The following is a 27,198-nucleotide window of genomic DNA, read 5'->3' as shown; positions in this document are numbered from 1 at the left end:
CTGCCCGATGACGTCAGGTCCCCGTCACCATATGACGTTACATACACGTCAGCCCGCCACTGCTCTGTACCACTGCCACATCACCTGCTGAAATCACCGCCCCGCCAATGTGTCATCCACCACATCACCATACATGTCACCTGCCACGTCACCCTCCATACCCACTACGTGCCAAAAATACGTCATGCTGATGTCATCCCCGAAAAGTGACAAAAGCGATAAAATGTCCAAAATTCAATAAAAAGTCGTGAAAATGACTATTTTGTTTGTTTTTTATTCTTGCGCCTATGGAGCCACTTGCATACGATTTTATGTTCAAATCAACCACCGACGTGCATAGTCCATCACCAGGTGAATTCGTCTCCATAGCTCGACCCCGCAGCTCGAGCTGTACTTGCTAGTTGCCCTCTGCACCATAAAAATAGGTATTTACCCACTGTTGACCCATAAACCCTATTTTTCCGTAGTTTCTCCATTTGAAATTGATTAAACACCTGCAAATTCACACTAAAAAGCACTCCAGCCCCTGAAATTCCACCTATAAATTCACTAGGTGAGCCTCTGTTCAAGAGCAACCCGGCAAACTTGCCCTCCTCTTCCAATTCCGCCATTAAAATACATTTTAAGCTCGTTTCTGCCGGCAGATTCTCCAAACTGCCAAGGCATTGAGTTCCTTTGTCAAAATCCTCTACAAAATTTCACTCCTTTGGCTAAAAATCAATCCCATTCCCTCTGTAGTTTGCTCACAGAGCTTGCAATCCAGCGAATTCATTTAAAGGCCCTGCTAGACTCTGCAAAATTTTCTTTTCTACCATAAACTATACACAGTGAAGGCTAGTTTTATATCTAAGCTCATTCTACAGCTCCCTGACAAAGCTTCAGAGGCAATTTTCACTGTTCAGTTGTTACACCAATCCAAATTTCAGATTAGAGACATAGAGCATTCAAGATGGCCACTCCAACAGCCTTGAACATCACTCCTCTCAATGCCCCTCATAAAGAACTTGAAGCATTATCTTTGGCTGATAGGGATCACTTAATTCAAGATATGGTTGGTGACAGAAACCACTTGCAGACCTTCTGTTAGCTGAGGAACAGTTACCTGAACAATAGTGACATTTATGGCATTTGGGAATCAAACTTGCCTATCTACTTCCTCCCTTCTCTCAATATTTTCCCTGAAATTATTCGCCTCTGCTGTGGAAACTATGACCCATCTCAAAGAGCAGTCAAGTCTCCATCTCGGAGCATTCTCTTTCAGATAACTCCTGACTCCATTAACCAAATGCTAAATTTCAAGCAGACTCAGCTTTTAGTCCCTCTCTCTATGAAATTCCTGCTTGATGAAGGTCTTAAACTTTCCAGCTCTAAGATAGCCCGAATTACCAAAGTATTCATGACAGTAGATCGCCAGCCAACATGGACACCTCCTTTTCTCTGTGTGTGCTTCAATGAAGTGGGAAAGTTACTAGTTGATATGATATCCTATGTACTAGGTTTCAAAACAAGTGAGCACATTGATGAAACTATATTAGTCATGCTGTCTGCATTTAGCCCATGACAGCCCCTTGCTGTCAAGTATAATTATGCCAAATTCATTTCCAACAAAATACATGACCAACTGTTGAAGCTGGATAGGGAGGGGGTCTTCAAATATTCATCCTATATCTATCATTTGTTCATGTATTATCAGCCAGACTGCTTCCAATGCCCCATCAAAAGATTGGACTCTAAAGGAGAAAAGAGGTCTGTGATTTTCTAGACCTTAGTCTTTCATGAAGTCCAGAACTCCTCCTACTGTTACTGTGAGTTTATTGATTTGTTTGTCTATCCAGTCTCTTGTCTCCTTAGGAGAACTCCTCCTGCTCGGTTATCTTATGACATGCAGAAAATATTGCAACTTTCAAAGAACTACAAAATAGGTGATTGGTACTTTTACCAGAATCACACTGTCATTAGGATATATGGCTGTGAGCTCTGTCCCTACAGGCTGCCTAGATATGTACCAATGAGACTGTTTGCCTTGGAGTATTACAGGAAACTCATCAATTCAGATTTAACTCATTTTCATAGTGCCAAGAAAAAGGCTCGCCTGAAATTCAAAGACCAACTAGGCCCCTTTGTCATGAACAAGAAAGAAGGTTGGCAAGATGTTGATCAAATATTGGGGGAGTATCTCTTGTTGAAAAGGAGTTTTTGGTGGGTCCCTTATGACCCAGATGGCTTTATTAATGCCAGAAAAATAAAATATAGGCTGTCAACCTATGATCATTGTAAACCCACAGATTGAACAATTTTCCAACCAAGATGAGTGGGTGGCAGTGACACTAGTTGAGGAATTCACCCAAGAAGAAATTATGGAGAAAAATGTAGAAGATTTGGAAAAGATCCTTGACTTATATTCTTTTGAGCAGGCAATATTCAAACTACCACAACAAGTTGGAGAAGGCACATCAACCGCTGCAGCTTCACAAGCTGCCCAAGAAAGATCTACACCAGCAACAGGTACAACAAAGGGAAAGGAGGTAATGGATGCAGAACAGGAAACAGTGACAGAACAACCTACCACCTCAAAGGAGCAGAGTCAAGGGCAGGCCCCTCCACAGCAAACTGAGGCACTACAAGTGCCAGCTTTACAGACTCCTCTTAATGAGAAAAGAGGTAAAAAGAGGGATAGGGAAGAGACCACACCTCCAAGTGGGTCAATACAGCAACCAGAAGCCAAAAGACAGAGAGTTGATCCTCAAGTTGAGGAGGAAATAAGTGCAGAAGTCATAGAAAGTCTGAGGAGGGAGAGAGAAACTAACCAGCAAACACCTACTAGCTCATTTCATCAAGAGCGAGAGAGGCAGCATGGTATGGAGGTGTCTTCCTCAAGGCATCAAAGCAAGCAACCGCCTGGAATTAAAGGAATTTTCATGGAAATCAAGGCCCAAAATGAGTTGTTAAGAGTACAACTGTATGATCAATTCCTCAAGAAAACACACTCCAAACAGCAGAGATTAATGGCAGCTTATGACTTTAAGGAGGAAAGGATGATTCTGAGTCATTTCAAGCCTAAGATACCACAGCCCCAGACAGCTGCAGATTATATAAAGACAAGCTTAGAGGTCCTCTCCAAGGACATACACCCGATGGACCAAATAGAGCTGCACAAGCAAACAGGTGAGATGGTCTATGCCACCCTAGCAGACAAGGCCATGCTGGCCCATCAACTGAAGGAATCATTGAAAAACACAAACACTCAATTGGATTTGGAAAGAATGTCTTCCTGTGCCAAAGATAATAGAATAAAGACATTGGAGGAAATCATTGTGGAACTAGGACATGATCCGAAGAAGGATGCTAAAGCCATCAAGGCCCTCATAAAGAAAAAAGAGGAAGACATTGTTGCATTGAGAAAGCAATTGAGGCTGCCTGCAACTATGCACCCTCAAACTGCAGGACTTGTACAAGAAAAGGAGGGAGATGATACCATGGATTTGCTAATGAAGATGAACCAAAGAATAATTCAGATGGAGGAATAATTGGAGAGAGCATTGCAAGGCACGCAGGGAGAGACGACCTCCCAGCCACCTTAAAAAGCTCCAACTGTTGCCACTGTTCCTCCCACACAAGCTACAACAATCCCTCCTGTTATCCCAGCATCCACAACAGCTACATCAACTACAGATGCTACAACAACAGCAACAACAACAACACCAGAATCTAGCATGAGCATGGAAGAGATGATGAAAGCAGTCAAAGAGCTAGAAGTTCAGGTGACAGAGGTGAAAGAGGCCAAAGAAAAGTTGGCCAAGCTGGAGGCAAGCTATGACAAGTCCAAGATGACAATGACTGAGAAACAAAGAGAAATAAAAGCCTTGGACAGAAAAATAAAGGCCTTAGAGAAGGAGCTTACTTTAGACAAAACTCTAGCTAAAATCAAGACGATTTTGTGGGCCAAAATTGGCCAGTCAATCACTAACCAATGGAGATTGATTCAGGCCATACATGAACAAATAGAATTGATAGGCCTAGCTCAATTTGAAACTCAAAGGGCTAGAGTAGCATTGGGAAATATGCCTGAGCAGGCCAATAAAATGATTCACTTCCTAAACACTCATACCAAAGAGGAGTTGGCAGCATTAGACATCAGTAGCAGGACAGATACTATTTTGACAGTGAAAAAGGTGCTGACCCTAAGAAATTTTGTGCAAACTCTAGAAACAAAGTGCCAGGAAATGTAGGCAGAAATAGATGATTTCAAGCTAAAGCTTGCAGCATTGCAGAGTAGAGGGTTGCCCAGCCTATTAACCAGCGCTGGAAGACTGCTGACCCGTGAGCAGTATACTACCAGGATGAATAACTATGTTTCAAATCAGATTACAACATCCTCAAGTACGTCAGAGGAAACAGGGCCTCCCTCTGGACAGACTCTTTATGACAAGCTAGAAAATCTGTTCTACATTGAACATGAGATAAATCACCGATTTGAGGTTCAACCCATCTTTTATAGATACACTGAAGCTGATGAAACACTCATAAAGATACAAAGACATCAGCTGCCTACAGAGGATTGGTGGCAGGCAATGCTGGAGATTTTACCAAGGTAATTTCGGTCCTTTTCCCTCTTTTGATCAGCTTCAGATTTTTAACCAGCTACAGGTCAGCAAATTTGGATACATGGGCCACCTGTTAAAGAGTAAAAACAACAGAAAGAAAGGGTCAAAATATGACTGCAGCTCATTAATAAAAGACCAAGTATGGATGCCAAGGCCAGGACAGCAAAGCAGTGACGCAGCAAAGCACCAAGACAGCAAACACAGGAACCGCATATTAAAGACGAAGCTCCAGCTGTCTCATTCAGTCTAGAAAGTCAAATATCTTTGACAAATTGGACAACTAGCACACCAACAATTACTGCAGCATTTATTTCTTTCATTTACTTCTTTTTGAAGAGTTGGTGAAGAAAGTTATTGCATGAAGACTTATCTACAAGATATTTTGTATAGAATTTTCATATAAATACCTCCCCATAGAATGTATTTGGGGTTGGTGATTTTCTCTCTAGACTACGCTGTAATTTTTGAGACTCTCTAATACAAATGGATGTTGAAGTTCATGCTTTATGCACCGTCTAAATGTGCAAATGATGTTTTGGGACCTGCTACAGAATTCCTGTGTCATTCAATGGAACAATAAGTTATTCTAAACTGCGTTTTATGTTTTCTGTGTTTGCAAATTTGATGTATGTTCCATAATCTTGGTAATAGAGAAGAAATAATAGCCCAGGATTTGTTTTAATGCACCCTGTGTTCAATCTCTGCTATTAATCATGTCTTCTTCAGAATTAGTCATGAATATGAATTCTTAACTGCTCATGTTTACACTAATTCCTTCATTTTGAATACTATTTAGGAATTCTTAATTGCTCCTGAATAATATTCATGCACTTTCCCTCTACTAGCAGAATGGAAAATTCTCGATTGCCTTTCATTCCCTGACTTCATTCGATCAATTTCAGATTTCAAAATTGTTCCAAGACTGTCTATCTTGCTCTGTAGCATTACCATTTACCCAAGAGACACTTTCAGCAGTACACCACCATTGAATCCATTGCCCAATAGTATAGACTATTTTGCACTTGCATCCCAGCTCTACCTGAAATCACCATCCAAAAAACTTAAAACAAAACTCTGTGCATCATAACTAGCCTAAAATACACCAAAACAAAGATAAATTACAAAGAGAGAGCCCTCTCTGGTTGCAGGCAGGCTAGGACCTGCAACTAAAATATTGGTTAGTGGTTACCTCGGCCGTATTCCCTTCAGGAGGCAAGGAACAACCTGAGTGATAACAGAGCAGAGTCTACTACTTTGCATGAGGGATGATCTAATGGTGTTTTGGGCATGATCATTATGGTAAATCTCTCCTAGAAGTAGGCCACACTTTATTGGGTCACCTACAACCTTTGAATTTAAACAGAAATTATGGTGATCATTGTCTATTATGATCACTTAAAGGTATCTTCCATAGTGAGGAAATAATTTATTGGGTCATGACATCGAAACCCTCTAATTGGATATATTATTTGGATTTCATGGCCTAAAAAGGATTTCAACAGAGAACTTATCATGAGAGAAATTCTCTACAAAGCAACCTAGAGGCTACATTAGCCAACATATCGGCATCATCATTTTGTAATCGATGTATAGAATATAGTTCAAAACCATCAAAGTTATGTACTAAGTCCCAAAGTTTTTCTCTGTAATTTTTTAGATGATTATAGACATAATGAATACTTTTATTACATTTTCTGACTATTATCTCTAAATCACCTAGAACATTAATTTTCTTAAATTCCATATCTATGGCTTTCCAAAGACCTTGTAATAGGGCTTCATATTCAACAACATTTTTAGTACATTAAAGTTTAAGTCTCCATGAAGGAAGAAACTTATTACCTTGTGGATCCAATAATTTTTTTGACATGAACACCTTTTGGTAATTTGGAACCATCAAAGTACAAAGTCCAAAAATTAGTATTCACATCATTAACTGAAATATAATAAAAGATAAATAATATGGTACATGCCTTGAATTAGAAATAAGTATTGTTAGGACATTAAAAATTTCATCTTTTAACTCATGAATTGAATAAGCTTTAGATTAATAATTACAAATAATTGTATCAAAATAATAATTACATAGTGAATCCTGAGAAAATGTAGTTGGTTCATTAGTTTTTTCAAAATTAGTCACACTGTATTTCATACACTTCTCTCTATCAGCCTTAATTGTATTAGATTTTTCATTCATGGGAAACCATAAGTGTTACCAGTTAGTTGAGAAACACCCATTAAGATTCTATAACCAATCTCTATTGAGTAATAAACCATATGACTATGGTATATCTCCAACGATAAATTTGCACAATTTGTGTGGTAGATTGTATGGGGATTACATTAAGTTTCTCATCCACTCATAAAGGCATAAAATTAGATGAGGCCCCTAATTTTACCAAGAAATTATGTACATTTAGGTCACATATTTCTAAGGATAAAAGGAAACAAGGATTGCCAAAAGTTGAACTATATCCAATTAAGGATGCATGTATATTTGATATTTTATTTGATGAAGTATTTTGAGAGTTACTTTTAGTGGAAGATTGATTTTTAGGAGTATCAATTCCTAAATATTTAAGAAGTTTTTTTATTTTGTGGAGATAATTTTGATAATTAGAACAAAGGCACATTATCCCTAGTTGTATTCATATCTTCAACTAAGTCATACTCAAAACCTTCAGTTTGGGAAGTTGTACTTGATGAAGGAGAATATATTTTTGTTGTTTATATTTTCTTGGAAGGATTGAGAGGACTAGTAACTATATGAGTTGGACTTTTATTATGTGCTTTAGTCCTATTTTGTGCAACATTAACCTAATTTTCTTCTTCTCCATTTTCATTATTAGTCAATCCTTCTTGGGAAACACCCAATAAAAATTCGTTGGTTTACTTGGTTCAGTTTCTTCTTTCATTTTGTCAAGAAATTTTTCTTCTTCTTCACTATCTGAAAAATATTTAACATATTTACAAATTATTCACATGTTTTATTTAAGTGATTGGAATCATGGTCTCTACAGTAATCATACTATGCATAATACAATATTTAGTTCTTAAACATGAGTTTGACTAGAGTTGGGACCTAGATTTCTTCTAAATGGTCTCCAAGGTTTCTTAGTTGGTGGTCCTTCAGTAAGAATGCTTTAGAAATATATGGTTTCATTATACCTTTTATTTATCATTTTCGGAATGGAATCCAAATCTCTAACTTTTTTATCATTTTTTTCATTAGTAGTTTTGGTGCCTGCTATTTTTTTAAGAATAGAAACAACCTTTTTCTCTTGAATTATTTCTTGTTTAGAAGTTATTCATAAAATTTGTTTCTCAATATCTGAAGACTCCTTAAAATTCTCAGCTAATGTTTTCTTATTTGCTATAATTATGATTAATTTAATTGATGGGGGTAGATAAGTGTAATATTCATTTAAAACATCACTAATAGACTTTGATGCAACAAGAATATTAGTTAAAAGAAATAGAAATATCTTATTAAAATCCTTAATGGATTCTTTTGGATTAATTTTAATTCCTAAAATTTCTAATTCTATATATGGAAGAGACTTATCCTCACAATTTGTTTTGAGAATTTAGGATTGAAAAGCCTCCCAACTAATGATACAACCATCTAGTAAAGAAAAATTACAAGAAGTTGCTTTTCCCTCAAATGTATAAGGGAAAAGTTTTCAAACAACATTTTCATTTTGTACTCCCCCTAACTTTAAAAGAGCATAAACTAATTAATGGTTCTTTTTAGGGGAAATGGGTCCTTAAGGACTAAACTTTGGAAGAAACCTTTTTGGATGTTTAGGTAAGTCATGTTGAAAACTATGGAAATTTACTACTCCTATAGCTAATCAAGGTTGTTGAGGCATGATTATTACTAAAGGTGGAGTAAATGGTGTTGTACTAACATGTCGACTTGTGGGTGTAGAAGAACTTGTAATGAAAGTTGTAGTAGAAGTGACAGGTTGTGTGGAAGAAGAGGGAGTTGTTTGAATATGAAAGGGAGATTCTAGAACACTAATTGATGGGACTAATTGTAAATGTACCTGTTTGGAATCCCAATCAATTTACTCAAATGGAAATAATGCGTTAGTGACTAAGTTGGAAACCTCAAATGGTGTTTGTAGATTAGCTTGTGATAAAGAAGTAGCTAGAGTTTGAGTTTCTCTTTTAGGTATCCTCTTTTCAGATAAGGTAAAAAAAAGTGGGGATAAAATCAAATTATTACATTTAGAGAAACTTAAATCCCTTGATAGTTGTAGCTAGGGATGAAAAGGAGAAAAGGAAACTTTAGAGGTAGATGCTTAGTTTTAGAAGAATCTGTCATAGTTTAAAATGTTTTAGAAACATGTGTAATAGTTGAAAAGGTACTTGTGTATCACCTTGATGAACAGATATAGGAGAGGTACTGGAATCAAATGATGTAAGTGGAATAATTATCTTAGAATATTTTTCAACCATACATTAGTTTTGGCCCTCCTTTGATCTGAAAATCACTCGTGAGTGACCTCAATTAATTAATTGTTGAATGAAGGTATTACAGACTGATGTGTTGGTGTGTGTCTATGTTATTTTAGGCAATAGATCGATCAGATTGCATGTTATGAAACCAGCTCAATAAAAGATAGAAAAGATAGATCAACGCCTTAGAATTCAGCCTCTTCAAGGGGGCAACCTCCTTTACATTACATAAATGAACAATTCTTCAATGATTCAAATGAAAAAACCTCCTTTTTATATATAGGAGTCTAAGGATTCACAATATAATCCAGCCGACTTAACAATAATAATATAAAGCGACAAAAATAACAATAGAGGAATTCTATGGGGCACAGTAATAACAATATGGGGGCAATAGGGGCACAACAATATTAATAAGGGGTATAACTACAATAGTAATGGGGTAATCGCTAGTATTATAGGGACCCAACATGCCCCTCTCCTTCAAAAAAGGGTTGTCCTCAACGCTTGAGTAGTTCTGGATACTTCTCCATAAAATTCTCATCCTCCCATGTGGAATCTTCAGCAGATAAGTTCTTCCACTTGTTAAGATACTCTGAAATTGAACGATTTCGTAGCTGTCAAGTTCTTGTTTTTGTAACTGCTTCCGGTTCTAATATAAATTTTCCTTCCTCGTCAAGTTCTGAAAATATTGTTTGAACTGGGAGCTTGTCGCATATAACATTCTTTAAACATGAAACATGGAAAACTGGGTGCAATCGAGAAGTTACAGGAAGCTCCAATTTGTATGCCATAGTACCAATCTTTTGCAACACCTTGTACAGACCATAATACTTTGGTGATAATTTATTATCCTTCTTAGCTTGCTTAAGGGACATTTGCTTATATGGTTGTAGCCGTAGGAATACCCAATCACCTACATCAAAACTTCTTTCACTGCGATGTTGATCTGCCTATTGTTTCATTCTATTCTGTGCCAACATGAGGTTATCCTTTAAGAGTTGGAGGACTTGTTGTTGATGTTCGATGTGATGCTCCACTGCCTGAACCTTAGAATTTTCTCTTAAATATGATGTGATGGATGGTGGTTGATACCCATAAAGTGCCATAAATGGGGTCATTTTTGTTGCTGTATGGAAGGGAGTGTTATACCACCATTCAGCCAGAGGCAACCATTTGACCCATTGTGTCTGTTTATCAGATACAAAGCAACAGAGATATCCTTCCAAACATTTTTTTACTATCTCAGTTTGCCCATCAGATTGAGGATGATAAGATGAGCTATGAGCTAACTGAGTACCAAGACAAGAAAATAATTCTGTCCAAAAATTTCCAGTGAAAATGGGATCTCTGTCACTTACAATAATCTTTGGGTTTCCATGTAGCTTTTGAATTGTTTCCATAAATGCAGTAGAAACTGTACTGGCTTTAAATGGATGTGATAATGCACAAAAGTGTGCATACTTGGTAAGTCTGTCAACTACCACCATGATGACACTCTTTCCCTCAGACTTGGGTAAACCTGTGATAAAATCCATTGAAACCTCCTCCCAACGTTGGCTTGGAATGGATAAAGGTTGTAATAGACCCGGTGTCTTAATTGTTTCAACTTTATTTTGTTGGCAAACCAAACATTCAGCCACAAACTTTTGAATATCTGATTTGAGGCCATCCCAAAAAATTCCTTCTTAACCCTATTGTAAGTTTTTAAAAATCCTGAGTGCCCTCCTAAGGGAGAAGTGTGCAATTCCATAAGAATCTTTTGTTTTAGCTGGGAATTCTTATAGAGGTATAAGCGATCTTTGTACCATAACGAATCATTTATCAGCTAAATGTACCAGATGTACTGGAATCTTGTTGTAACTTTCAAATAAGTGCCCACACTTCTTCGTCATTCTTCCATTCCTCCCTTTCTTTGTTTATCCAATCTGGTTGGATAATAGAAATGGCGCACAACAATGCTTCCACATCCTTATCCTTTATTGAGAGTGCATCTGGCACCATATTTTGCTTCCCTTTTTTGTAGATGATTTCAAAGTCATAACCCAACATCTTTGTGACCCAATTTTGTTGCTCTTCAGAGGATAATCTTTGTTGTAAAAAGTATTTAAGGCTATCATGATCCGTTTTTACCTTGAAGTGTCTACCCATTAGGTAGGGTTGCCATTTCTTAAGTGCATGGAGTATTGCCAACATTTCCTTCTCATAAATAGCTTTACTTAAAAACTTTCCCTTGATTGGACAACTTTCAAAAGCAATGGGTCTTTCATCTTGTATTAGAACAACACCAATTCCATTTCCTGAAGCATCACATTCCACAATAAAGGCTTTTGTGAAGTCCGGTGTAGCTAAGACCAGTGCTTGGCACATTGCCTCTTTAAGATGTTCAAAGGCCTTTGTTGCTTCCGGAGTCCATGAAAATGCATCTTTCTTCAATAATGTTGTTAGAGGTGTGACTATTCTCCCATAATTCTTAACAAACTTGCGATAATACCCTGTCAACCTGATAAATCCTCGCAGATGCTTTATGGATGTGGGGATTTTCCATTCCTTAATGGCTTTAATTTTGCTAGGGTCTACCTTAACTCCTTCATGAGATACAATATGACCCAAATATTCCACCTCCTGGACTCCAAAGAAACATTTGGATCTTTTTGCATATAATTGTTTCTCCTTCAATATTTGTAGCACCTTGTCAACATGTTCAACATGATCCTTCCAAGACTTGCTGTAGATTAGTATATCATCAAAAAATACTAACACAAATTTTCTAAGGAATGGTTTGAAAATTGAATTCATCAAACCTTGAAATGTTAAAGGTGCATTGGTAAGGCCAAAAGGCATGACCAAAAATTCATAATGACACTCATGAGTTCTAAATGTTGTTTTCAGAATGTCTTCAGTCTTCATTCTGATTTGATGATATCCTGAACGAAGATCCAACTTGGTGAAGTAAATTGATCCATGCAATTCATCCAGTAATTCATCAATGACAGGAATGGGGAACTTATCTTTAATAGTGAGCTTGTTGAGCTCCCTATAATCCGGACACATGCACCATGATCCATCCTTCTTGTGCACAAATACTACTAGAGCAGAGAAAGAACTTTGACTCGGTTGAATTATACCAGCCTCTAGCATTTCTGCAACCATACGTTCAATTTCACTCTTTTGGACATAGGGATATCTGTATGGCCTGATGTTTGGAGGAACACTTCCTGGAATCAGATGAATAGCATGATCATGATCACGCATAGGTGGGAGACCTTTGGGAGTATCAAATACCTTGGAATGATTGTCCAGGACTTTTTGGAGATATGGAGAAATAGATGATTCCGATGTGGAAACATCTGGCAAGCATAATTGTGCAATTACACCTCTTTGCTCCTTTTTTAGAAGCTTTGTCATACTATTAGAGCTGATTATCTTTCCTGGTTTCCCTGCAATACCCCTTAATTCAACTTCCTTTCCTTCCTTAGAAAATTTGATGAAAAGTTCTTGAAAATTAAAAGCTATTGTACCCAGGGATTGTAGCCATTGGACTCCGAGTACAACATCAGCACCTCCCATTGGAATGGAAAGCATTGGGCTAGTCAATACATATAATCCCATGGATAGCTTGATATTATGGCACTTTCCAGAGCAATTTATTGTTCCTCCATTTGCAATCATCACTTGACACTCTGGTCCTAGATATAGGAAGCAATTCAATTCTTTTGCTACCTTACAATGAATAAAATTGTGGGTGCTTCCTGAATCAATCAACACTATTACCTTTTTCTTCTTGATTTGTCCTTCTATCTTGATGGTTTGAGAAGTGGTAATTCCCACCAATGCATTACAAGATATGGTCGGGTTTATTTTCTCTTCATCTAGGCTTTGTTCCTGGAGTATATCCTCTTCTTTTGACCTTTCTTGCTCCTTTTCTTCTTCCTCTTCACAATCTATGTAGAATAATTTCTTCTCAGCACACTTATGACCTTTAGTGTATTTGCTATCACAACTGTAACAAAGCCCTTTTGCTCTTTTTTCTTCCAATTGTTGTGGTGTCAACCTTATAGGTTGTGGAAGACTAGGGGCAACAACACTTCCGTCTTTATAGTTGTGAGTGGTATGCTTCCTGGTTGCCATAATTTTTCTTTCCATTTTTCTTGCTAACCTGAATGCCTTCTCTAATGAATCAGGTTCCCAAGGCGAACATCATGTTGGATATTATCCTTTAATGACCCTATGAACACGTCAATCCTTTGCTCCTCTGGAATATCTTTTACCCTTATGTTCAATTTTTGGAACTCCTCAATGTGCTCCAATATTGAACCCTTTTGTTTGAGACTTATCAATTGGCTAAAAAAAGTGTTGCTTTTTGTATCCTCATAATGTGCTATCAATTCTTCTGTAAAAATTGCCCAAGTGATAAATGGCTTACGAGAGTAAAGCCATTGATACCATACAAACTGATTTTGTTCCAAATATAAAGTTGCCATACGTACCTTTTGTGTGTTTTGCACATTATTGAGATCGAAGAATTGCTCCATCTGTAATATCCATGTGGCAGGATCCTTGCCATCAAACTTCTTCATATCGATTTTTGGAATATGGTGAGTCTTCGATCCAACATTAGCGTCTATGGAATCATGATTAACATTTCTTTTGTTCTCATCATGAGTTTCCTTTAGTACCCTTTCACCCTCAAGGACCATTTCTTGTAGCAACTTATTCATATTTATCTTCAATTCGTCCATGTTTGTCTTCAAATCTATCTTCAAATCATCCATCTTAGCTTCCACATCAATCATCTTAGCTTCTACGCCTTTCTTTAAATAGTCCATCTTAGCTTCTACACCTTTCTTTAAACCATCCATCTTAGCTTCTACATCTTTCTTTAAACCATCCATCTTAGATTTTGTTCCTTTTTGTGCAAGGGACAGTTGTTGCACTTGGTCTTGTAATTTTGATATATCATGTTGCATTTCTTCCTCTTCTTCATGAGTCATGCTAGAGCTTTCAGGTTCCTTACTAGGTGTTTTCATTTTCTTTCCTCAGGGCCTCAGTTACCGATAATAATGCTCTACTATGCCCTTTGAATTCCTTCAAAAAAAATTTCAAACCAAGCTTAAGCAAAAATTTAAGAAAATCTACACACCTTTTTTTCACTTCATAGGAGCTCGATATTGCCTCTGATGTATCTCTGTACTTTCCAATCATCTAGTTCTGAATTTGTGAGTTGTAGTAGCCCTTTGTGTCCTCTTTCCAATGCCACAAGTCTGACCCAAATTGGATTCTCCAAGGAAGAGTTATGTGAAATCTCCCACAGTGACTTGCTTATAGATTAGTTCAGTAGAGCGAACTTGTACGACGTGCCATGAGTCACTGTTTCGACCTTTGGATCTAAAACATGCATATAAGAAACTATTGTCCGTCCTCTTTCTGTACCTTCTGACGAAATTTCAATCCGATCCCCAAAGAGAAAGTTATGACGATTTTCTCCAGGTCACCTGTTTTGAATATAATTTAGGAGTCTGCAAAAAGACCAACTTCCTCAGATCATATCTCCGTAAATATAACGTGAAAGCTCTGAAATTTGGACCCAAGGTTCAGCACAATTTCTTCTAAAATGGGTTTTTTTGCGACTTCTGAAACATCACAGAAAAAAAGTTATAGTGAAAATTCCATGATGACCTGTTTGGAGGAGCGAAACCCTAGAATCCGAAGCTCTGATACCAAATGTTATGAGACCAGCGCAAGAAAAGATAGAAAAGATAGATCAACGTCTTAGAATTCAGCCTCTTCGAGGGGTCAACCTCCTTTACATTACATAAATGAACAATTCTTCGATGATTCAAATGACAAAACCTCCTTTCTATATATAGGAGTCTAAGGAGTCACAATATAATCCAGCCGACCTAACAATAATAATATAAAGCCACAAAAATAACAATAGAGGAATTCTATGGGGCGCAGTAATAACAATATGGGGGCAATAGGGGCACAACAATATTAATAAGCGGTATAATTATAATAGTAATGGGGTAATCACTAGTATTATAGGGACCCAACATTGCAAAATACACATACACTAGAAAATGGAAAACAGTAAGGAAAACACAATAAGCAAATGCAAGAACATGGCAATTAATAAGGAGTTCACCCTATTCTCCAGGGCTACATCTCCGGTCCAACTTTCAATGGTGGCCTTCTTTTATTGTGTCTTTAAAGCAGAGATTTACAATGAGGAGCTCAATTTGAGTCTCCTGAAACATAGAATGTTTGGTAGGGTGGTTCTTGGATTCCCCAAGTCACTAGAGTGCACAGACTCTTTTCCTTTCCAAATCTTGACCTCTCTGGTCTTTAATGGGAGGAGCCCAATGTGGTGCTCAATTCCTGACAGATCCTCTCAGGGATTACTTGAACCTCTCAAGCTTTTTGTCTGCTCAATGCCGCCTATGGACAGCTCAACTCTCTATTTTCTGCTTCTTGCTTACTGTCCTTTCTGTCTCTCTGTCTCACTGTCTTTTTCCTTCTTATAGTGCTCGCTCTCCTTGTTCTTTTTCCTGTTCTGCTCTCTGGCTGTTCATGGCTAAAAGCCAATCTATCTCATGACTGCTCACTTTCTCTTCCACCCTTTCGGTTCACCTACTGCTGTTCGTTTGGAGTTCCCTGCCTCGACGTCTTTGCCAACATCTCATAGGGAGTGGCCACTTTTCCTCTCACGAATTGCACTAGTTGTTCTTCGATGGTTCGGTATTTTCGGTTACATTGTGGAGTGACTCATCTGCCGACTCAGCGGTCAAATCGGACATAAAATTCTTATGTGTTGTGGCTTAATCCCTTGTCAAATCCAGTTCCTCCATCGGGTGCAATCTCCACTGTAAGATCTAGAGCCCCCAGATCTTATGACATTCAATCATTTCGTGCAATTGACTTGCTCGACTGTTAGTGCGCAATGAGAGGCACTTTTCTCTCTCATCCGCTGGACAAGCGTCATGAAATGTATGGAATCACTCGTTTTTCCCCAAATCCACTTACTGCCCAAGGATGCCTCCAATATACTGCCAGTTTTGGAGCGTGGGTCTCACCTTTTGCTTTAGCGCTTTCCCCACAGTTTCCCAGCTTCCATGCCACCAAGCGCTTCGGGGCTTTTCCTTCTCCAGGGATTTTTCCTAGTGATGCGTGATTAGCGCTAATCGCTCATCAGAAATGCCCTCTGTTTCCTGATTCGGGCTTCCCAAGTGCTAGTTTTTCCTCTTGTGTAGTCTCCGTGGGCCTCGATAAACGCGCTTTGACCGAGGTCCTCATCGTTCCTTGCTGGCTACAAACTGCCACTGTCGAGAGGTTTTCCTGGTCACTCTTTATCCACAAATTTGAAGTATGTCCTGTTTTGATACAGTCATGACACTTTGATAATCTTCATGGATCCAATTCGGATCATCTTTCTAGGCCCAAAATTGTTGACATGCAGAAACATTCCTCCTACAACGAGTGAGTATTGGCCCAATCAGGATCCCAATTAGACCCATATTTGTTTAGTATGGCTATATACTATCTAGAATAAAATCCTAATTTCATATTCTATTTTAATTTAAATAAATGCTAAAAATTAAACTAAAATGGGGAAAACATAGGATGAATCAAATATTTACAACGTACCATATACAAATTTACAAACTATTATGTGTGCTTGAGTTTTTCTTTAACAATTTTGAGAAAGAGAGGATAGCAATAGGAAATAACCCAGATGTATTACTTGAAAAAATTATATAGATGTTGAAAAATAGTGAATGTCTTGACCAAAACATGGGCTCAATGAGCCACCAGATTGGTTTTCTGGGTTTTTTGAAGAAGCTTATGAAAGATTGGGAATATATATATATACAGTTTTTTTGAAATTTATTTGCATGTAACATTCTAATATGTTTAACACAAAAACATCTATCTCAAAAACAAGAGAAAATTGTTTGAATTAATTTTTAAAATATAAAAAAATGAGTAACAATTTATTTAGAAAGAACTGATAATAAACCTGAGTCAATTAAAAAATTTGAAAGCACAATTACACTTAATCATTTAAAAGGAAACAAAAAAAGTATGTCCTAACATTCAATCAATGTTGACATAAATAAAAACAAAAAATAGAAATACTGGTAATGCTTCTAAAGAAATTAAAAGTCATGTAGCATTTGAATCATGACATTAAAAAAAAACCAATGCTTGAGTGGTTTTCAAAGTTGGACTTAAATTATTTGATTAAAAATAATAATGTCTTTGAGTGTAATAATTTCAAACTCTTACTTCAATGTACAGTGTTGTATAAAAACACAATAAAATAAAGATAGGATTTACATTCTAATGATAGAAAATCCAAAGGTTTTTTGACATGGAAATAACAATGAAATAAAATCATATCATTTGATTACAATATCCTTGATATATGGGTAGGAAATTGTAACTTTCTTACTCCATTTGTGTGATCTACATTGAGCCACGTGAAAACTTCTTAGGAGAGTTTTCCTTGATGTATTAGACCATTATGAAAAGTTATTAGATATTTGCGAAATATTGATGGGCATGAAATTTTGAATTCTGACCTAATATTTATACATGAATTTATTAATGTATCTTCTGTTACTATTTTACTTAGATGAAAATTGTTAAGTTATTTTCACATGTTCCTAGGGAAGCTGGAAGAACCTTTGTATCTTTTGTCAATTGCAAAATTCACTTCCCTGATTGTTTATGCATGAGTTGTCTTATTATTCTTTATATCGAGTTGACTAATTACTCCTAATTTTTCTTTTCTAACAGCTTGAGGCTAAGGCATGTCAAATTCATATGTGATATCAATCCCACCATCCCATATAGCATCACAAATATTGATAGCTTGATCAATCCATTCCTCAATTTCTTTAAAATTTGAATCCCCTTCTCCTAATGAATCCCACATGAGCTTCTTCTCATTCTTGGATGATTTATCATTGTTATTGAGACTAAATTATTTTTTGAGTCAACAATCCTACCAAATATCTGACAAATTATCCTGTCATCCTATATTCATGCAACAATTCTCTCAATGAAGGTTGATAACTCTTGAAAAAATCAATAAATTTGATCCATTTTCTTGGAAAAAATATTTTTTAACCCTTTGAGTTGTTCATTGACCTTTATGATGTGTTCCTTAAAAACATTGATGCTTGCAATATCCTTTTGGATCTATTTTGTTTATTATTTATTGAAGGGACTTATTGTGTTCTTCATATCCTGATGAAATTCTTTGTAGATTGGTATCTGACTCCTCTTTGAGAATTTTGATTTCATCATTTTGAAATTACTTTGAAGATTCAAGTTTTTGGGCCTATTTATCACTTAACTATGCCAGTTTAGCTTGTCAACTCTATTATAAATCTATATTTTGTAGAATTTTTTTCCTCCATTTGTTGTATCGTCAGAGTGAATCCTTCTTTGAGGGTTTAGCCATGGGATTTCCACTATTGTAAATTAATTAATATGCATTTGTCTAACTGTTCTTCCAATTCTTTAACTCTATTTATAATTTTGTCAATTTCTCGAGACAAATCCTCGATTCAGTTTTCAATGTAGATCATAAAAGGTCCCAATGTCGATATTGATTTTTATGCTTTCTCTTTAGGATTTCTTATAACTAGTTATCGTAGTTAGAATGTTGTTTTAATATATTGATTATTTTCCTTCTTAGAGGTATTAAAATTGACTTTTTATGAGAATTAAAATAATTTTCACTTAATAAAGAAATAATTTGAGTGGCTAGTTCAACCATAGAAATTGGATTGAAAATTAAATAAGAAAAAGGAATAATGGTAGAAATGGGAGTCACTGATACTTATTTATGAACTTGGTGTCTATAGAATAGCTTGAACTAGTTCGTGATGTATGTCATGGAATGTCGTGGTAGATTTTGGAACAGTTTCTGGAGACACATTTTGAACTTTTAAAGTTGGTGACACTAGATTACCTTATATCTCCTTACTGATTTCCTAAAAAATTGTTTGAATAGTTTCTTTAGCCTCAACTAACTCTTTTTCTTTCCTTTCTTGAGACGAATTGATTTATATATGATCATTAGGATCACTTATATTATTAAGAGATTCAATAACTATTATCAATTTTTTTTTTTCCTGGAAGAGAAATCCCCTCTTCTTGAAATATCATATTATTTGTACTTTGAGAATGTCCTGAAGCTTTCATTTGACTGATTCTTGTTTGAACATGAGGTTTATTTGTTGGAATGGAAGAAACATGTAGCTCTGAGGAATTCAAACCCTTAGCATGTTCATTTCATGTAGATTTATTATCAAAGTTTGAAACAATATTTGTAAACAGAACGTTAATACCTTCAAGAAGTTTCAATATTTCAATTGATATACCAGAATTTCAAATTCTCCGCCTTAGGTATCAATCATTGTTGGGGCATAGAATTGGTATGTTTCTTGCCAAGTTTCTTCAGTTAAATATTCATTTGGCAAGACCTTCAAGTATAGTTTATACAATTTGAGAGATAGAAGCTCTAGAAAATTAGTTAATAATATCTTAGTATTTCATCTTGTTTTTGAGTTAATTTGAGTGCTTTAGATATCATAAAGTTACAATTTGAGTTAATTTATGTACAAGAAAAATCTGATGAACGATTGTTGTTCTCTCAAGACGCTGGAGAATAACCAAGTTTTAAAGACCATTGGGCTAATAGTGGCATATTGGATTCACATCTATTTGCACAGAACAATCAAGGAGGAGATATGATTTGTTATCTTAGGATTTTATAGTTCAAATAAGCGATCTTGAGAATCTGCTGATTCTCATGATAGCTTTATCATTCTAGCATTGGAAATATGATGTAATATGTATTAAACTTCAGTAAGAAAGAATTATGATGATTTTTTTATCATTCTCAGGGACTGTAAAAAGTGAACAATAAAACTGCTTTGAAGTTTCACAAATTGTTTTGTAATTTACTTTGATATCAATGAAAGTTTGAATGGTTCATATTTAATCGATTATCTTGAATTTTCCTTAAGACAGTTATTTCTGGAGACCATGGGCCCAGTGACTGGAAATATTGTTGTCTTTCTTATACTATTACCTTTCATTCGTTTTTATATGAATGATAGCGGTTTCTTGTGTGAACTCTTAAATTTAGAATTTAGTTGTGTGGATCCTTAGATTTACAATTTACGCTTTGTGAATTATTAAATATATTATTTGGTTGTGTGAATCTTTAGACTGAGATTTTAGTTACATGAATGTTTAGATCCTCCATTTGGATTGGATGAGTTTTCAGATGTAATTATTTATTTGTGCGTATATCCAGAATTACTTTGTGACAAAGTGAATTTCTATTTTCATACTTCATTGTTAGTATTTAAGAGTGATTGAAGTAATTAGTGATTGAGAGTAAATTCCTTTTGAAGAGAGTTATTGATCAAGTGCTCAAAATTATGCTCAAAAATCAAAGTTGTCAGATTAGTGTGGAACCTGAATGAACGCGTAGTGCCTATCATCCTGAATCCGGTGCAATGTATTTCACACGAAACAGACACCGTATGGATTTAGAAATGCGTTCTATTCACTTTGGAAAACAGGTAAATCTTTGGAAAAAGAAGGGGATAGCCTAGTTAACATTCTGTACTGCTGACTAGGCTACCTATTTGGCACTAACTGTGCAGTTGAGGTGGCAAAGTAATATCTTCAGCGAATGGTGATGTCGTAAGTGTCAGGCTGCCCTTAGCTCCACATTTCGCAGATCGCGGAAGGAAGAGGTTTGCGGTTAAGGAAATCATCCCCCAGCACTACTGGGTTGTGATTGCGATATTGCAATTGCAGATCGAAGGTAGGGTTGGTGTTAAATAATTGACCCCAAAGTGAAGCTAGAGTGCGACTTGACAAATTGCAATCGCACATCACATGGATAAAGTGTGTTTACATAATCAACCCTAGAATAGTCAGGTTGTGATTACGATATCACAATCGCATATCACACAACATAACAACCCGCTATGGAGAATCACCCATGCTTCAGCCAGTTGAGATTTGCGATATAACTATTAGTGCCAATAGCTTATGGCTTTCACGTGTCGCAATCACATATCGCACAACATAATGACCCGCTATCGAGAATCACCCCTGCTCTAGCCGATTGCAATTTGTGATGGAACTATCGTTGTCAATAGTTTATGGATACCACATATCCTCCTACTGGTGGGCTAAAATATTGGTTGGAAAGATAGGTTAGAGGCCGGGCTCGATCCCGCGACCTCCTGTTTCATAATGCCAAGGCCTATCATTGGCCCCCATGATGGTTCTTAACTATCAATATAAGAGGGTTTGTATTATTATGAATTGATCACCATGTTGGGGGAGAGACCACCAGCGTAACCGCTAGCGGCCTTCCCCTGTGACCACCTCGTTCGCAGCCCACAACATTTATGTTGCCTCCATGGTAACTGCATCGTCAACCGCCAGTCTTAAGCCTCCCTATCCACGGCATGTGAACGCCACAAGCCGGAACTGCTGCCTTAACCACTGGACCTAACCACCTTGCGCATGACCACTCAGCCTAAATAGTGAGATATATGGGTTCGTTGGTGGGGATATTGGCAAGACCACCAATTTCAGCAGAACTGCTAGAATTAACTCCAGATAATGAATTTAACTAGCAGTTAGCTAGATTTGGAGGAGGAAATTGTCGAAAGATTGGTAGAAGTCACAACTAAGACAATTTTTGACCAAATGAGGAGAAAAAAGAGGTTGGGGTACCATTTTCGAGTATTTTGGACTCCTTGGAGCAGGTTGTAGAATCATTTGAGTATTGTGAACACATCTTTTTACACTTTTGAGCATAATAGAGAGGCCTAAGCCATTGGATCTAGACCAAGGAGAAGTAGCCCAGGAGGGGTGACCTCCTTTATCATGTTCCTATTGTAATGTGTTTTTGATGATGTTCTGTACATGTTTATGCTACTTTTTAGTCTCTTATTTATGTTAAATTTCTCATAAAATTAACATAAAAAACTCATTTTTCAGTTGCAAAAATTCATGAATCCTTCAACAAAATGAAAGCATTTTGTTTCTAATCTGAGGAGGATCTTAGCACATCAGTCTAGTATTATAAATCAAAGCATTTTGGTATCAGAGCTCTAGGTTTTCTTTGTCAAAGAAATATTTAACTGTTTTCAAGTTTATGTCATGCATACAAGGTTAAAACTCAAAAAAAGAGAAGGGATGCTTGTTGGAAGCCTTAAAATTGGGTCAAGGGGTAGGAGAGCAAGGTTTTCACAATCTCCAATACTAGTTCAGCCTCAAGTTGCAGTTGAGACTCCAGAGACCATTTCTCATGAAGGAGAATCTATGAGAAGGCCTTCAAAAGGGCTTTCTTTGATATGACAGAGATGGTGAAGGTCCTGTACTAGGAGAGGATACCAGGTTGGAAGAGGAAAGTTCCAAACCTCCCATAGGAGAAGGTTCTTCAGTAAGAGGTAATGGAAATGGAGACAAACCTCCAAACTCTCCACCATCTTCTTCATCTTATTCTTCACAAACATCTTCACCCTCTTCCACTAACACAACCCTTACTCATACTCATCATCATACTTCAAAAGGAACTCATAAATCATCTTTTTCAAAAATTGATGTTAAATTTGAGCTACCCACGTATAATTGTGAAGTGAATGCAGAGAAGCTTGGTAATTGGATTCGTCAGTTGGAGGTCTATTACAAGATTCAAAACCTTTAAGAGGATGACATAGAGATTCAATTAGTTTCGTTGAGAATGGAGGGTGCAGCACTGGTATGGTGGGAATCAAATACCCAAGAGGAGATTAAAAAAATGGTAAGATCTCAATTTCTTGGATTGATTTCATTGTTGCGATCAAAAGACAATTCTACCCTCTAGCTTATCTGCAGAAATCCATCATGAATTGGAAGAACTTTATACAACTTAAAGGTCAAAATGTGCAATATTACACCTAAGAAATCAGAAAAAATGTCTTTGCTATTAGGTGTAGAATTGCAATCACATGGCACATTATTGAAGTACATAGGGGGTTTACACAGTTACCTTAGGCATACTATCTTAACATTTAATCCCAATAATCTAGATGATCTGTTTGTGTAAGCCACTCATCTTGACACAAGAGGGAAAAACACTCCAAAAGAAGGTAGTAAAAAGCCATTTAAGGGTAAAGAGAAAGAAAAGGGTTTGAAGGGAAAGAAAAATGCATCCATAAAAAAGGAAGGAGAGAAAAAAATATGTAAACACTGTTCCAAAGAGGGTCAGGATGAAGCTCATTGTTGGAAGCTTCATCTGGAAATGAAACCAAAGAAATTCAACAACAAAGGAAAAGAAAAGACAGTTTTCGTCATTCAAGAGGATTTGGGATCCGATTCGGGTGATGAAACTAAAATTATAGCCATGGGTATAAAAGGAAAAGAATCCATTTCTAGCATTAGTTCTTCAAAGTCACAAAATGAAACTCGAGATGAAAAGAGGATAATAGAACTTTTTCACATAAGGGTAATCTCAAAACCTACAAAACTCGACACACTTTTTGATAGTGGGTCTCAAGCCAACTTGATATCTGATGACTTAGTCAAACAACTTAATCTTGAAACCATTTTACATCCCAAGCCATATCCATTGGGTTGGATATGCAAGGACACAAATTTACAGGTTACAAGAAAATGTATTCTTAGCTTTGAAATCACAACAGACTTCATTGACGAAGTTGAATTAGATGTTCTACCACTTGATATATCAGGAATTGTTTTGGGTAGTCCTTACCTTTATGATAGAAAAGAAATCTTCTATCATCATGAAAATAAGTACCACGTATTCAAGGATGATGTGGAGTATATTATGAGAGTTCATCGCAAGAAGCTAAATATTTCATTAGTTAATGAGGGAAAATGAAAAGACTAGTGAATTCAAGTAAGAATTTAGTTCTTCTTATGATCAAACCCAATGTTGATATTGATTATGAAGTGTTTTATGGTTGTAATCTAAAATTGAAAACTGATTTGTTTGATGTAGTCAACCATGATGATGAGGTGTTTCAGAAAGCAAAAGGATTTCCTTCCAAGTGGAGAATCCAACATGAAATACCATTGTAGAAAAAGTGTCTTCTTCCTAACATTTACATGCATAGGATTTTAAGAAGGGAAAATATAGAAATAACAAATAAAATCATAGGATCGTTGAACAAAAGGATCATCCGACTATCTCCTTTACCGTGTGGTGCAACCCTTGTTTTGATGCCCAAGAAGAATGGTAAGAATTTCATTGAATGTGATTTGAGAAGTGGTTTTCATCAAAGTAGAGTTGTTGAAGGAGACATATGGAAGATGACATTCAAAACCAAGGAAGGTTTGTTTGAATGGCTTGTTATTCTCTTTTGTATTTTCCATTCTCCTATTACTTTCATGCATATGAAGCAAGATGTATTGTAGCCATTTCTAGACATGATAGTCTACTTGGATGGCATTTTCATTTTCAAAAAATTTCATTATGAACATGTCATGTATGAGAAAGAAATACTTGATGTCTTATCTCAAGAACATTTGTTATTGAAGATGTCAAAATATATGTTGGATAAAAATTATTTGATGTACTTGGGCCATGATATTGGAGAAGATGAGCTGAAGATACACTTTGCCAAGATTGATGCCATTATGGATTGGTCAGTGCTCAAGATAATCATTTGGATAAGAGGTTTTTTGGGAGCAGCCCAATGTTGGAGGAAATATTTTGTTAATTTTTATTCTATTATAGCTTATTTTAAATCTTTGGAAGTTGTGCTAAAGGTCTTGCAGTGGGGATGCAAACAACAAGAGGCATTTGATGCTTTAAAACAAAATATCAGTTCAACCTTTATACTTGCTCTTCTAAACTTGAAAAATTCATTTTAGCTTCATGTTGATGTATGTGGCTATGCCGTGGGAACAATCTTTAAGAAATATGGTACGCTTATTTCATTTCATTTAGAAATTTTCAATGGTGAAGTGTTTAAGTTGTAGCAAAAAAGAACTTCCATTGGATGGGTTTTCTTCTACTATTCCACTCGGTCAAAAGGTATAAGAAACGTATAAGTGACAAGTCTGTTGACGTAATTTCTAGGCCTATAGTTTGTATAACTACTTTCCTCAAGCATCATGTTGTTTTACATGAAAGTTATGTTTAGGAAAATACATACTTTCAAGATGTATATTCAATCTTGAGTTAAGGGAATCAAGTAGAGGATGTTGCTACTAATATTAACATGGACAAAGCCAAATGGATAAAGGTTGTATAGTTGAGGGAACTATATCCTCACATGCTGGAAAATTGAAAGTGATATTTTGGGGTACAAAGGGCTTCTAGTGGGGAGGAGTGATTAGGTGCTCAAAATTATGCTCAAAAAATAGAAATTGTCAAAATGGTGTGGAACCTGAACAAACACGTAGTGCACATCATCCTGAATCTAGTGCAACTCATTTCGCGTGAAACAAACACCACATGGCTTTAGAAACGTGTTCTGTTCACTTTGGAAAATAGGTAATGTTTTGGAAAAAAAAAGGGACATCCTAGTCAGTAGTCTATACTGTTGACTAGGTTGCCCAGTTGGTGTTGATTGTGCAGTTGAGGTGACACCATAATATCTTCAGCGAATGGGGAAGCACCAAGTGGCAGACTACCCTTGGCCCCACATTTCACAGATCACTGAAGGAAGAGGTATACGATTAGGAAATCAGCCCCTAGCACTAATGGGTTGCAATTTGCGATATCACAATCACATATCAGAGGTAGGGTCGGTGGTAAAGAATCAGCCCTAGGGTGAAGCTGGAGTGCGACATGGAAAGTCACAATCGCACATCACATGGATCAAGTGCATTTACAAAATCATCCCTGACAGAGTCAACTTACGATTTCGATATCAAAATCACATATCACACAACAAAATGACCCGTTATGGAGAATAACTCCTGCTTTGGCCGATTGTTATTTGTGATGGAACTATCAGCGCTGATAGTTTATGGCTACCATGTGTCCTCCTAATAGTCAAATAAAATATTGGTTGGCAAGACAAGTCAGAGGCTGGAGTCAATCCCACAACTTCCCATTTCATAGTGACAAGGCCTATTGTTGTGCCCGCATGATGGTTCTTAACAATCAATGCAAGTGGGTTTGTATCATTATGAACTGACCACCAGGTTAGGGTGTATGCTGCTAATGTAACCACTGGAAGCCCTACCCTACAACCACCTCGTTTGTAGTCTGCAATAGTTATGTTTCTGCCATGGTAACACACCACCAACCACCAGTCCTAACAGCCAGCCTCCCTAACTAGGGAATGTCAATGCCACCTTACCGCCATAAGCTAGAATCGTCGCCTTAACCACCAGACCTAACCACCTTATGTATGAACACTCGTCCTTAACTATGAGATAGATAGGTTTGTTGAAGGGGAAATTGGCGGGACCACCAATTTCAGTGGAACAACCACAATTAACTCCAGATAATGAATCTAATTGGCAGTTACCTAGATTTGGAGGAGGAAATTGTGGAAAGAATGGAAGAAGTCATAACTAAGGAATTTTTCGACTAAATGAGGAGAAAAAAGAGGTTAGGGTACCATTTTTTAGTATTCTTGACTCATTGGAGCATGTTTCAGAAGCATTTGAGCATTGTAAACACATATTTTTACTCTTTTGAGCATAATAGAGAGGACCAAGTCATTGGAATCTAGACTAAGGAGACATAGCCCAAGAGGGGTAAACTCCTTTATCATGTTCCTATTCTAATGTGTTTCTGATGATGTTCTTTACATGTTATGCGGCTGTTCAGTCTCTTAGTTATGTTAAATTTCTCATAAAATTAACATAAGAAAATCATTTTCCTCTTGCAAAAATTCATGAATCCTTAAGCACAATGAAAGCATTTTGTTTCTCATCTGAGGAGGATCTTAACACAATAATATAATATTCTAAATCAGATTAGTTATACATTCTAAAGTTTCACATTGTAGTAGGTATAATTGGTTTGGTGAAAATTAATATCTGATTCTGAGATAGTTAAACAATTCAATGATTTTTGCATAGTGTTTCATTTGTGTTTATAGGTGATAAGATT

This window comes from Pinus tabuliformis, chromosome 1_2, assembly GCF_031772625.1.
Source record: "Pinus tabuliformis cultivar Carrire ecotype Pingquan chromosome 1_2, CPIR1, whole genome shotgun sequence".
NCBI classification, from domain to species: domain Eukaryota; kingdom Viridiplantae; phylum Streptophyta; class Pinopsida; order Pinales; family Pinaceae; genus Pinus; species Pinus tabuliformis.
The sequence above is the reverse complement of the archived record's forward strand: the minus strand, read 5'-3'. Positions refer to the sequence as shown.